General features: G+C 31.0%; 1 long non-coding RNA gene across 1 annotated transcript; it reads right to left on the reverse strand.

Annotated features, from left to right (window-relative positions):
- Positions 1 to 5,974: 5,974 nt before the first annotated feature.
- Positions 5,975 to 7,188, reverse strand: LOC129320007 (uncharacterized). The gene is made up of 3 exons (XR_008595594.1): positions 7,087 to 7,188; positions 6,131 to 6,226; positions 5,975 to 6,058 (listed from the first exon to the last, which is right to left on the reverse strand). It is a non-coding gene; the product is annotated as an uncharacterized LOC129320007 (long non-coding RNA).
- Positions 7,189 to 13,751: the final 6,563 nt, after the last annotated feature.

Genomic DNA, 13,751 nt, shown 5'->3' on the forward strand with positions numbered 1-13,751 from the left:
CGATCGCTAGCTACCGGCCGATTTGATGTATGCCTACTGAAATTTTGGAAGGAGAAAAAGGCTAACACTTAGTCTAGATGGAGGGAAAGAGGTGAAGAAAATAAGAAGAGAACAAACTATAACAGCATAAATTTGTAAATGGTTAAATTATTTGTTGGAATAATCTTTTTTCTTAAAGTAATTAAAACAGAATATTTTTATCCTTTTATTAAATTAACGGTAACATTGAAGTTCTAGTTAATATTTCGAATGGTCAATGTTAAAAATTTGACGACAAAGGCAAAAATGTTCTATTTCAATTACTTTAAAGATAAAATTATTCTAACAAATAATTTATGATATTAAGTATTTCTTAAAAAATATTCATGAGCAAAAATGTATCTTTATTCATTTGTAATAGTAGTAAATTTTTTTAATTATTGTTAAGAAGTTTTTCTCTTAGTTTGTAAAAGGGAAAAGAAAAGGAAGCGAAACGGAGTAAGAAGACAGATTGCAGTCTTGCAGAACAGTAATGTGATGGCTCGACGTGGCTCTGCATATATGGCCGGCCATGAACATTAATCACATCGAGAGAAACCAACTCGAGTGGAAAATGAGGCCTAGACAATTGAATAGACATATCTAAACTAAATTGTGACATATTCAAGGCTTGAGGTTGGATCCCCCACCACTTACTTAAATAATAAGAATTCCTATAACTCATGCTAACCTTGATTGGTTCAATTTTATTCTTATTAAATATATGTGCTTTAGTAACAACATATTTTCTCTCACTAACATTTAAAAATTTAATGATGTAATTTATAAATATGATTCAAAAAATATTTTCTCTCAGCCTTATAAATAGGATTAGAAAATCAAGTAATATAGCTGTTCTGTGTTGTTACCATGAAAACATATCCTTAAAACAACTCAATCATAAGAACACAGTTTCTGCAGAACATGTAAAAGAAAACGGATCCTTGGAAAAAATCAGAAAGCGCGACAGGACTTGAAGACATGGCCTTCAACATAAAAATTGGGGGGGGGGGGGGGGACACTAACCTGCCTGCAGTGAAAAACTACAGAATAAATGCGTACGTGGTGAAGATGGAACAATGGAATTAAGGTAATTTGCGACGTGTATATATATAAAGAGTAATGATGACCTTAGCCATCCACCAAAGCAAATATCAATGGCATATGCTTGTTCTTGGCCTTTGTTGATCAAGGCTTCCTTGACAGCTTGCTTTCTTCCATTTGTTTCTACAAACTAGACAATTCAAACGCGCATTGATAAGAAAACTTTTAATCCCTCAAGGTTATTTTAATCATTAATTTGGTACTTAAATTTTTTATTTTTACCAATTTAGTTCTTTAAATTTTCCCAATCAATTATTGATTCAGTCTCTATTCTTTTAAAAGAAAGTAATCCTATTAAAATCTGTTGACATAAATAATGGAATATTGATAATAGCCATGCAGATTAACGGAAAGAAATGCCATTATTTATGCAGGGAAAAATAAATTTTAAATTTTTTTAAAAAAGAAGAAAATGTAATATAACAGGCTATATTGATGAAAACTAAACTGATTTGATAGATAATTTGTTCTCATTTAAGCTATATATACATGTCAAGTCATCAACATACTTTACATATTAAATTAATTTGAGAGTTAGTTTGTTTTTTAAAACTTAAAAGACTAATGTGATAATTTAAGAAAATGTAAGGGACTAATTGATAAAAATTAAATTTTAAGTGCCAAATTAATAATTGAGACAAATTTAAATGACTAAAAATTTCATTATCTCCATTATATATTTATAATAATTTTTATTATTTCCTCGTCCAAGAACCAAGCTGCTTATTTCTCTCCTTGGTATTTCAGTTAACGAGACAGTCCTCTATGCACAGATTTTCCGAGGCATGAGCCAGCACATCATATATTACTCCGTTAGTAGCAAGAGAAATCGTAACCCCTTTTAAACATGAATGGTTGTATACAACTAGGTGAGCTCGGCAATGCATTGTTGATTCATAAGATTCAAATTCAAACCACAAATTAAATTTATGGTCGTTACATTTTATGTTTGTATGAGTTAACTATAATTTCATGCATAAATACAATATATATATATATATATATATATCATTTACTTTTTATTTTTGAAATGCCAATAAACATCCCCATCTGGGGCATGTATTTCATCAACAGAACATGTTGAGCATTTATTTGATCTGAGCTTTTAATTAAATTAAAGAATACAAAAAAATATATAAAAATGTAAAAAAAATAGAAAATAATAATTAGAAAACTAAAAAAATACACATGTAATTGTTATGTTTAATTTCTTATATATAGATCAAGTAGTAAGTATTTAGTTTATAAATCTCAATACATATATATTAACAAGTCAAATAACTTAATAAATAAAAATTTGCCTATGTGAGTTATTCTGTTAAAAAAATCTCTTTTGAAATAAAAAACAATTATGTTTTTTTTTTAAATTATTGATAAAGGTAAAATTAATAATTCTCTTTCGAGATTCTCACTAACAGTCAGTCAATTCGATCATTGAAGGCTTGCATGGGTGTTTGGTTACCAAAGAACTTCTGAACAGAGTTTTAAGTTCCAGAATTGAAGTACATACTTTTTCGCCTTTTCGGGTTCTTTCACGATTAATATAGTAGCAGAAATTAGGGAAAAATGATTTCATCACATCTGAAATTGAATCTAAATTGTAAATTGAGAATTTAAAAGTCACCATCTCTACATATCAAGTATCTGTTGAAATATTTGTATAATATGAATTTGCATTAATTATTATTGAGTCTAGAACATATTGGTTTTTATGATCTTGTTGAAACTGTAATAGATAGATACAATCCTATAATAGTAAGTTATTCCCTAACTTTGAATTGACCAAGTAAAACATATAGAGAGATAATTAATTAATTAATGAGGTGGTTACTGATAAAATTCTGTATCTTTTTTAAGATATCATTTTTTTGAATTTTCAATTCAATAATAATATGATATAATAAGATATGATCAGTCAATAACTAACACATGTCTCTCTTCTATCCTCTCTACTATCTTTGCACTCATCGACAACTATGAGGCTTAGTAAGTTGTGTACCTGCCTTGATAGCCTAACATTTTTGACAAGGCTTATCATAAATAGTTGTATAAGTCCAACTGAATTTCTTTGATGGTGATAATTTCACTATTGGAAAAATGAATTAGGGACGACATTTTTTACGAGAATGACGCAGCGAATATTGCCAAAAATACTTTAAGCCCACTGTTATTCGGTGCAACTTTAATGGGATATTTGGTGTCAGGGAGCACATCTTGAATTTTGTATGGGGTTGGCCTAGGAGTGTATGTCCTGGTCTGAATAGCCCTTCGTTAGCCTAAGTGTGAGTTCTTGATGTCTTCTTATTTCACGTAAGAAAGGAAGAGATTGATGGATTAATAATATTAATAGTAGCTTAAAAGAACCCCAATCTGAGGCCAAAGTATTCCCAGTTTGGAATAATTTTGGAAGGCTTATTTAATCGGGAGCTATTAGACTTAGAAAATTACATCTTATAATCTCGTTTGGTCTATTAGCTACCTCAATTTAAGATGTAAAATATATATCGCCCATTGTAAAACCTTTCATTAGGCTATATGGTTGAGCAAAGTATTATTGGACATGCATTTTGTTGTTTTTTCCCTAACCATTATTGTGATATTTTGTCTACCTTAAGCTTCTCTCAAAGATTTTGTTAGAGAATATTACAGACATTCTGACTTCTTTGGTTCACACTTATGTTGAATAATGCTTATGCATTTATATGACTAAAAGCTTAATTACTCATGTGGCAGGTTTTATTACTGTAATTTTGTAATAGCTTTGGTTTAATGAGAGTCTGAGTTGTGTCCTCTTAAGCACATTTAATGGTTTAAGACCATTTTACTATTTCACAATGTTAGTGTACCTTATCTTATTTTCCTATAGGGTTTAGTGACTTTGTGTCATCTCTTTACTATGTTGTAGTCAAAAAACCTACTCTATATTCAATTCAAATTAAAGAAAATTTGGAACTGTGTGTTGCCCTTTATATCATTTGTTTCTCTCGTGTTCAATGATATTTGGCCAATACTTTACATATAACTTGTTGCTTATAGGAATTAGTGGTCATGTATAGTTATCTTCCATTAAGCTTTGAAATAAAATTTATTTATTATGTTCTGTTCATATTATGAGACATTTTATTTATATCTAATATCACTTGCTTCCCAATAAGATCCATTGATTTTGCGAAGTTTCATTTTTTGAATTTTGTTTGTGGCTTGATAATACTACTTGCTTAATTAATTAAGATAATAAATCATAGAGATGAATGGATTGATATAAACAGCATCCAATGTTGCTTGAAAAGATAAAATATTGCATTAACTCAAATGTCAACTAGATTTAAAGATAAATAACAATAACAACTCACCCTAGATTGTGAGAAGTTAAAAATAAGGTGAAAACTCTTGTACCATGAAGCATCTCATTTTGGACACTTATCTAAGGCTAAATACTATTTTTGAAACAATACTTTACATATAACTTGTTGCTTATAGGAATTAGTGGTCATGTATAGTTATCTTCCATTAAGCTTTGAAATAAAAATTTATTTATTATGTTCTGTTCATATTATGAGACATTTTATTTATATCTAATATCACTTGATTTCCAATAAGATCCATTGATTTTGCGAAGTTTCATTTTTTTGAATTTTGTTTGTGGCTTGATAATACTACTTGCTTAATTAATTAAGATAATAAATCATAGAGATGAATGGATTGATATAAACAAGCATCCAATGTTGCTTGAAAAGATAAAATATTGCATTAACTCAAATGTCAACTAGATTTAAAGATAAATAACAATAACAACTCACCCTAGATTGTGAGAAGTTAAAAATAAGGTTGAAAACTCTTTGTACCATGAAGCATCTCATTTGGGACACTTATCTAAGGCTAAATACTATTTTGAAAGAGGACACAATTATTGGGACATGCATATATCTTCTTATAGCTCATCTTCATAGAATAGAGCAATTTTTTAGCCTCGTAAGTATTAGGTGAATGTTTATTGTAATCTAGCAATATCTCATACAAAAGTTCAAGCAAATTTGTGAAACTTTTATCATTCCATCCATTAGTCACTTTTAGGTTGTACTATTTTCAAAGAATTGACAATTTTATGAATTTCTTACAACTAAGGTACAATGGTTTATTAGCATCGCTCTTCTATATCTCAGACATCTCAGGATAATCCTTAAGATCTTCTTCAATCATATCAATCATCTTGTCAAGATGGTTAACATTATATGTCCCACTATCATAATCAAATAATCACTACTACAAAATAAGTTTACAGGAGCGCTTTTTTTTTTACTTTAGGGAGCGCTTTTGAAGCGCTCTCATATCAAGCGCTCTGAAATGTATAAGAGCGCTTAAAAAAAGCACTCCTATATATACACTATACGGGAGCGCTTTTCAAAAAGCGTTCCCGTAAGGGAGCTCCCACACATCACATATGAGAGCGCTCTTGAGAGCGCTCCCGTATGCAACCATACCGGAGCGCTTTTATAAAGAGCACTCCCGTATGAACCATATAGGAGCGCTCTCTGGAAGAGCGCTCCCGTATGTTACTTTACAGGAGCGCTTTTCAAATGAGCGCTCCCGTATATTACTTTAATTTTTTTTAAATCAGATTTTTTGAAATTTCTCTTTCTCTTTTTACGTCTCTTTAACAATGGTAAATCATAATATCAAAAACTAATTTAAAAATAATATCAACATAAAAATTTATATACAAGAAAAGAATTTAAAACTGATACAAACAATTTCAATTTCCTAACTAACCTAGTTTAATTTCTAACAAGCCTAACAAATGAAACTATTGTTATTTTTTCTAACATTGAAATCTAACTTCCTATCACAAACAGCCCACAATATATTCTGACAACTCTTTAACTAAATCTTCTATTTGCTCCATAGTAAAATGCGAACATCTTACTCCAACAAAATGCTACACAAGATATGAAAGCAATATATAAATAATTAACATTATATCAACTTAATTTCAAAGCTTTTGACTTACATTTTCAGGAATGATCAACTCTTGTTGTGTGATTACTTCTCTCATAAACTTCATAACATAGTATCCACACTCCTAACCTTGTAATTGTGTAGGTACCTATAAATAATAAAAGATGTCATTATCAAAATATGGTAGAAATAAATTCTAACTTAATTTAAAATACTTCAGCGATGAAGTTATATATATGAATTATTTCATCAAGACGGTTAACATCATATGTCCTGCTATCACGATCAAATGTTGAGTAGCTTGCACTATCCCTACAATCATTTGCATTATTCCTTGCCTCCCCATGCATGATCCAACAAGTATAAGTTGGATCAATCCCATTACAGATTAAATGATCTTTCAATTCTATTGGCTTTACTCTTTTTCCATAGCACCATTTCAAATAAGGACATATGACTCCAGGGGGGTCTTGATCAGAACAAAATGCAAATTCAATGAATTAATCCACACCATCCCAATATTCTCTAGATAGTCGATTAGCCGACATCCACTTATGATCCATATCACTAATATGATTATCAAAATTCAATAAACAAAAGACTTAGATTTCTATAAAAAAAAATTCAACAACATCTTCCTTAAAAGAAGAACCTCCCAAATGATCAAACAATCAAATTCCACAACACAATACATTTAAACTAAAACAATCAATCATCCAAATAAAAATTTAGTAGCATAATGTATCTAAATTCTGTCAATCAATTGTAATTTAATTAATAACAATAATCTCCCTTAAAAGTATATTTCATAAATAAACTAAAAATGTTCAAGTAGTTTCCTCAACTTTAATCTAATTATCAACTACAAATACTCCATAATTCTAATATAAATAACTCCAATTCATATATTATCTAAATATTGATTATTAAAAATATATATGAAATTTATTCTCAAATATATATAAACATATCAATATATTACATTATAAATTAATTATTAAAAAATACCTTCACAGTGTAGTCTTCACGGCAGTAGCAGAGGTCTTTGAGGCGTTGCTTCCTCAGCTGTACAACAATGACACACGGCTGCAACGGAGGTCTTCACGGCGTCGCTTCCTCCAATGTACAGCAGCGTCACAGATCTGGAACAGCAATGCAGATCTGGAATAGTGATTTGGGAGATGGCGTGACGGCGACGGCAGTGCAAAAATAGAGACAGATGGCGCGACATGACACAAAAATGAACGAACAGTGATGAACACTGATCTGGAACAATGAATAGTAGTGGATGACGATTTGGAACAGCGAATAGTGGCGAACAATGATCTGGAACAGCGAACAGCGGCGGACGACGATCTGGAACAGAAAACAGCGATGGAAGATAGACTGATACAGCGACGATCTGGAACTCGTTGGGAATGCACAACCTCAGCAAATGAGAGAGAGGTTTGAAAGAAACTCATGAATAGGGAAAAGAAAACTGACGAGAGGCAGAGATATAAAAGACCACCTCTTCCGGAATGCTCATTAACGAGCGCTCTAGAAGAGGTGGTCTTCCGAAGCACTCGTCAAAGAGCGCTCTGGAAGATCTCTCTTTCAGAGCGCTCTTTGACTAGCACTCCGAAAGATCTCTCTTTCGGAGCACTCTTTGACGAGCGCTCCGGAAGATCAACTCTTTCGGAGCGCTCATTAAAAGAGCACTCCGGAAGATGAGCTTTCGGAGCGCTCATTCCAAGAGCACTCCGGAAGATCGAGCGCTCCGGAAGATAGTCTTTCAGAGCACTTAACTACGAGCGCTCCCAAAGATCTTTTTAAATTTTTTACAATATTTTATTTATATTAATTAGGAGCGTTATCTTATTGAGAAGCCCTGACATACAGGAGTGCTTATTTGGAAAAGCGCTCCGATAAATTCTGCATTCACATTTTAGAGCGCTTTTTAAAGAAGCACTCCTAAATACCCGCTCTAAAGATATATTCTATAGTAGTGAATGTTGAGTAGCTTGTACTATCCGTCTAATCACTAGTGTTATTTCTTGTCTTCACATGGATGGTCCAAAAGGTATAAGTTGGATCAATGCCATTACATATCAAATGATTTTTCAATTCTATTAGTCAGCCTTTCTCGTCTTTCATAGCAACATTTTAAACAAGGACATATGACTTCACGAGGGTCTTAATCAATAAACAAAAAATAGATTTTTTAAAAAAATTGGTAGAGTCTCCCCTAAAAGAGAAACTCTCAAATAATCAAAAATAAAATCTAATAGCATGATACATTTAAACTAAATAAATCAATTCATCATACAATAAAAATTTAGTAGCATAATGCATCTAAATTCTATCAATCAATTGTAATTTAATAATAAGCTTCCCTAAAAGTGAAACCTCCTAAAAGGAAAACAAAATCATAAATATAATGAAAAATTCTAGATAGAGTTTTCTCTACAATATCAACCTTCCATTCATCATAATTTACTACACTCAACTTGAAGCTAAACTAAGATGAGAATTTCAATCATGTAATTAACAACCTCAAATTCTTCATAATTCCAATATAAATATTTTCAATAACAGATTATCTATATATTTTTATATCTAAATTATTCATATATATATATATGGATTTATTATAATATTATTTATTAAAAAATTACCTTCAATGGCTTTTTTTCCAGCGGTCGGCACAGAGACGGATGGCAGTTTCTTTCAGTGTAGAGGCAATGGCTGGCAACGACAGATGCTGTATAGATCTGTGATTTTGAGACACAAATCTATGGTTTGAGGTGAACGATTGTGAACCCATGAATGACAGTGACAGATGGCAAACGGACGGGCAACAACATAAGGACCGACGACTTCTTAAGCTAATGGAATAGGTAGTGAGAGAAGTGAAAACTAGTATGTGGGGGTAAGGGCTTGATTTATGCGTTGGAAGGCAAAAAGAAATAGCCTTTCGCAACACTCTTTGCAAGCACACTTCAAAAAGTTCCTTTCAGAGCACTTAGTCTGTAGGGCTCTGAAAGGCTACCACTTTTGCAATGCTCACAGACTAAGCGCTTCGAAAGGCTTCCTATCTTTTTTTATTTCAATTTTTATCAAGCCTCTCGGAGCGCTCCTCTATAGAGCACTTTAAAAGATTTTAACCTTTATTTTTTAATTTTGTTTAATTTATCTCTTCAGAGTTTTTAAAAAATTTTAATTTTTTTTTTTTTTTATCTTTACCTTTTGGAGCGCTCTTCTAATGAGTGCTCCGAAAGGCTTGATGTACAGGAGCACTTTTTTAAAAAAGCGCTCCTATACATTTGCTACAACTCTCATCCAAGTGCTTTTTGAGTGAGTTGTTATGTCCTACATTTGAGAGATTTGGAGAGGATCCTGACTATATAAGTGGATGCGTTGTATGCATTACTATAAAAAAGCAATAAATGACAGTTATTTTTGTCCATAAAATACCCATAATTTATGTGGTTGACATTTAAAGTTCTCTCAATAAATTACGGTTATATAACCTAATTTAAAATATAATTTTTAACTGTCAACATTGTTAGGGGAAAGAATAAATGATGGGAAAAAATTTAGCTATCATTTAAAGTCTTAATAAATGATGGGTAAATCATCTAACAAGCTCAAACCCTCTTTTTAAAATTGACATCTCGCTCAACAAATTAATTTCAACCACATATAATCCCAATAACAATAAAATTCTCACAAAATAGCATTTTCAAATCAATTTTAATTATTATAAAATTATATCTAAAATTCATTTAAAAATCACATACAAAAGTCATAAACATCATTTTCAATCAATATTTTTTGTCTCATTGATCATTCTAAGGTTACATACAACTTACATTAGCAATCACAAGCAAGAAAACATTATTCTTTAAAAGATGTTAAAATCTCAATAAAATAACAATGATTTTTAAAAAAACTACGTGTCAGTTTTGATTATCTAAATCAACTTCAATTGTAATGAAATTTGGTACTTAGTATATTTCAATATGTAGTTTTTAATGATAAAACTACTCTGATCAAATAAGGCACATAGTTTTGAATGACAGAGGATGGAGAATGAAAAGTTTATAAGATTGTTAAGAGTAAGGAAAGAAAATCAAGAGATTTGAAACAAGTAAGGTGTATAAAAGATGAAAAGGAAATGTTTTGGTCACAGATAATGATATTAAAGACAAATGGGAGACATACTTTTCTAAGCTTTTCAATGATGATGGGGGATCATCAATTAACTTGGAAGATTTAGTAACTTCTGAAATAGCAAAATTGTCTTTTTATCAAAGAATACGAGCTTAGAAAGTGAGAGAAGCTCTTAAGAAACTGACAAATGGTAGAGCCAATAGACCTAATTGTATCCCTACTGAAATGTGGAAATATTTGGGTGAAGAAGAAGTGTGGTGGTTAACTAAGTTATTTAATGAAATTTTACAATCCAAGAGAATGTCGAACAATTGGAAGAGAAGCATCTTAGTTTCTATTATAAAAATAAAGGAGATATTTAGAATTGTGCTAACTATAGAGGAATTAAACTTATGAGTCATATTATGAAATTATGGGAAAGAGTGACTAAGCATAAGTTGATAATGAAAATTGGGATTTTGGAGAATTAGTTTGGCTTCATGCCAGGGAGAGCGACTACAGAAGCGATTTATCTACTAAGGGAATTAATGAAAAAGTATCGATGTAAAGACAGAGATTTGAATAAGGTTTTCATTGATTTGAAAAAAAGGTTATAATTGTGTACCGAGAGAAGTACTTTGAAAAGCTTTGGAAAATAAAGGTGTCCAAATTGCCTATATTTGAGCTATACAAGATATGTATGAGAGAGTAACAACTAGTATAAGAATGCCTGGTGGTGAAACAAAAAAATTTCGTATAAAGATTAGATTGCATCAAGGATTATCTTTGAGTCCTTATTTGTTTGATCTAGTGTTAGATATTTTAACTGAGCATATTTAAGAGAAAATTCTAAAATGCATACTTTTTGCTGATAATATAATTCTTATTGTAAAGATAAGAGAAGAGATAAATTGTAAACTTAAGTTATGGAGAAAGACGTTGGAGTCAAAAGGTTTTCACCTGAGTATGAGTAATACAGAATATTTACATTGTAATTTTGATAAGGGATTCGTGAATAGTAACTTGAAAATGAAATTGGGTAATCAGACCACTTCAAGTGAAAAAGTTAGATATTTAGGAGCGACTATTCAACAAAATAGAGATATTGATGGAGATATTGTACATAGGATACAGGCGGGGTGGTTTAATTGAAAAAAGGCTAAAGGAGTTATTTGCAATTGTGAGGTACTTGATAAGCTTAAAGGAAAGTTTTAGCGAACTGCTATGAGACCAGTAATTTTATATGGTAGTGAATGTTAGACTTTGACGGGATAGCAAGAGTATAAAGTTGGAGTAGCAGAGATGAGAATGTTGAAATGAATGTGTGGATATACATGTAAAGACAAAATTTGAAATGAGTGAATACGGAAAAAAGTGAGTGTGGCACCTATTGAAGAAAAAATGATAGAAAATCATTTGAGGTGGTTCATACACGTACAAAGAAGACCACGGGAGGCACCTGTGAGGAGAGTGAAACAGATAACTTTGAGCCCTGTCAAGAAAGGTAGAGAAAGATCGAAGAAAACACTTTTGAAAGTTGTTGAGTGAGATTTTTTAATTAATAATATTTCTAAAATAATATTCCTAAAAACTTAATAAATGATAGAGCACAATGTCATTATATAATCCATATAACTGACCTCACGTAGTAGGATAAGGCTTGTTGTTGTTGTTGTGTTGTTTGTATTCAAATAAATCATTCAAAATTCATAAAAAATACAACTATCATAAATATCCCATTTTGATAACTTATTTTCATCCTAACAATTATCCTAAGGCTACCTATATCATCCACTAGCATTTTCAAGTCAATAACACATCAAACATTAATAATTTGCAACACCCCACAATACCAAAATGGGTAACAAATGAGCAGACACTTACACAAGAAAATCAACTAATAAAACAATTTACAACATTAAATAAATCATTCCCATAAGCTAGAAATCTAAAAATATTGCAAGAAAATGAAGGGGAAAAAAAAGAAATCACACCTTAGAGCAAAGAGGATTAAAACCCAAAGAGGAAGAAGCCCAGACTATGAATGATAGCATAAGAGGTAGTGGCTTCATGTTGGAGCAGTCCACAGTGGTCGACGATAGCAATGGAGGAAGATTATATGAGTTCTATCAATTTCATGTGCAAGTAGAGAAGAGAGGAGACAAGGAAGACGATCAGGCATGACCTGAAAAATGTCTATCATTTATTCTCTAATATATAACGGGTGTTTCATTTATTTCCCAATATATAATGGGTATTTGAAATACCCGTCATATATTGTGAAGTCTTTAAATCATGGGTGTTTTAAACATCCGTCATTTAAAGTTTAATTTTTTTTTGTTATTAAAAATCTAAAACGTTAGCAACCTTTAAATGAATGATATTTAAAACACCCGTCATTTAAAGCTCCCACAATATGATGGGTGTTTAAAACACCCGTCATATATTATTTAAATTTTTTCCTTTTTTGAAAAATTGGATTTTAAACTTTATATGATGGGTTTTTAAAATAACAATCATTTATTCATTTAAAATAAATGATGGTTGTCGACGATAGCAATGAAGGAAGATTGTGGGAGTTCTATCGATTTCATGTGCAAGTGGAGAAGAGAGAAGGTGAGGAGACGATCAGACACGAACTGAAAAATGAACCAGAACGGTTATTAAAAGGGAATAAATGACAGGTATTTTAATGTTGGTCATTTATTCCCCACTATATAATGGGTGTTTGAAACACCTATCATATATTGTGAAGTCTTTAAATCACAGTGTTTTAAATATCTGTAATTTAAAGTTTAATTTTTTTTATTTTCTATTATTAGAAATATGAAATCTTAGCAAGCTTTGAATGAAGGGTGTTTAAAACATCCATCATTTAAATCCTCCACAACATATGATGGGTGTTTAAAACACCCATCATATGTTATTTAAATTTTTTTCCTTTTTGAAAAATTAGATTTTAAACTTTATATGACAGGTTTTTAAAATAACCGTCATTTATATTTAAATAAATCATGGTTTATTTTAAAAATGTATCATTTATTTTTTAACCATCACCTATCTCTCACATATATGACGTATTTTCTTTTAACCGTCATTTTTTTGGCATCTTATATATAAATTTTTATAGTGGTGATGCCCCAATAGGTTAGTTTTTTGAGGACAGTGTAATGACCTTGTGATAAAGGAATATTAAAGCCAAACTTGAGTTTACCTAGTTGGTGAGCCCTTTTAGTAGGCTACCTGTGATGGGGGGTTACGGATTGACTGGGAGAATTGTTATTTCCTATATCAAAGGGACTTGAAGAGGGTGTTAGCTATAGAAGTGGGTATGCTGCACGCTTCAATAGGTTAGCATTTTTGAAAGAGAGTAATAATCCCGTGACAAAGTGCTCCAAAAGATGTGCTCCGAAATGTGTATGCATTTTGCAGCAATGATTAATGCAATTCAAGTGGGAAATTGTTGGAACATTTGTACAATATGGATTTGCATAATATGGATTTGTATTAATTAATGATCCCATAACATATTAGTTTTT

The sequence above is a fragment of the Prosopis cineraria genome, unplaced genomic scaffold, assembly GCF_029017545.1.
Source record: "Prosopis cineraria cultivar Desert tree isolate PC_DT_omini unplaced genomic scaffold, ASM2901754v1 PC9, whole genome shotgun sequence".
In the NCBI taxonomy this organism is placed as follows: Eukaryota; Viridiplantae; Streptophyta; class Magnoliopsida; order Fabales; family Fabaceae; genus Prosopis; species Prosopis cineraria.